The sequence below is a fragment of the Phytophthora parasitica genome (genome assembly GCF_000247585.1).
Source record: "Phytophthora parasitica INRA-310 unplaced genomic scaffold supercont2.3, whole genome shotgun sequence".
In the NCBI taxonomy this organism is placed as follows: domain Eukaryota; phylum Oomycota; class Peronosporomycetes; order Peronosporales; family Peronosporaceae; genus Phytophthora; species Phytophthora nicotianae.
Window position 1 is genome coordinate 2,786,939 of NW_008648989.1, and position 1,741 is coordinate 2,788,679.

Here is a 1,741-nt window from a genome sequence, read left to right on the forward strand (position 1 = left end):
AGAAATAAAGCCATTATCCTTATGTATAGAATCTTCTGCCTTCCCATCAAGGATAATTATGTGTAAACTCCTTCTACCATATTATCCGTCTACAGTTCTATGGCGGGGCACAGCGAAATAAGTACGTTAGTAGCAGTATCGTTTTTCCAAATACTGTAGTGCTTAGTCACAATTGTGATCAGGCAATTGCCCCCCCCCCCCCCCCCAAATCATCACCTTGACATTGACAGCTCAGACGCTTTGGGCACAGAAGCTTTGGGAAGAGTCAGACAGGTGTTTACGTACTGAATGATCGCGTCGTTTATCTGAATGGTTTGTTGGGAAGAGTCAGGCAGGTGTTTACGAAACGAACAAATCATTCAGATAAACGGCGCGATCATTAAGTGTTCACATGCATACAAATCGTATGGTATGTAAAAAGTTAATGAAAAAAAATCAGCAGACAACCACTCGATTTCATCGTACGATCTGATCAACAACCTACAAGTCTCTCTTTTCAATTTCTCCTCAAGACCCAAACCCAAGTACTGTTATCCCTTTCCAAAATGGACTTAATGGGTCACAGGTGTGAATGTTCGATTTCAAACAAGCGTCCACAAAATCAAAGCCATATCTACCACTTCATCCGGATAGGTGGAACTCTACAGGCAACAATTGAATGATGAGAACCGGTACTGTACTGTACATCAGACAGACACTGAACACAGAAGTAGTATATGTAGATGTACATGCACTATCACCGGCATTATAGACTGGACTAATTGCAGTTGCTGCCTGTATACGATCACATCAAGGAAAGAAAAGGATTATCATGATATAATCGAATTGTGTGTTTTTATTGTCTACCGGTTATACGGTAACGAGGTTTATTGAGCTGGGTCTACCAAGGCTACGATACAGTCAATTTGGAACGGGTCACCTTTTCTTGCATTTCTAAATGCAATATCATCCATACGGCGACGTTTCAGAAGAAATACACAGTGATAACAGGTTAACGAAAGAGCGCGAGTATATGCATATCATAGATACCAGGAAGTAAGTTTAGACTCCTATATTGTATTAACCATTCGAGTAATTTTAGGTCTGAGCATCCATCCCCAAGACACTGGATCTAAAGTCCATATAATTGTGTTATTCCTTGCTTGATCGATCGAAAATTCCCCTGATGAATGAGAAATCAAAATGAGAGCTTCTACATCACCATCTACTTAATCGTATGTTCAGAGGCGTAGCCTTGCCGATTCATTGGTATGTCTTTCAATAATCTCACCCCCAAACGATAAGCCGAGGCATTTCTCCCTTCTCTTAAATTTGCCATTTCACTTTGATATTATCGTTCTCATTTTGATCGAGAAATAGTGAACTGTTTACAATTTTTTCTTTGAAATCCATACTTGTCCTGGTACATGCGGTTACGAAGAACGTAGAGCCCCGATCGCAATCTTAATATACAGATTAACCTCATTTAGCTAATACAGCACATGGAACAACTTTTGATCAACTATAGCAAGTGGATCATGTTAATGCGGTTGGTGTGGTGCACATTCCTGAAATTTCGCGAGTTTCGAACAAATATACCAAATCTATCTGACATACACCAGAATTTCCAAGGGTTCTACTGAGACCGTTTCAGAAGCTTAAATCGACTTAGAATGGACAAGCACGTGAAAGCATGTCGGTACACACCACAGGTTCATACTACCAGTACGTAAAACCTTTGATATTGATCGTTTAACGGGGG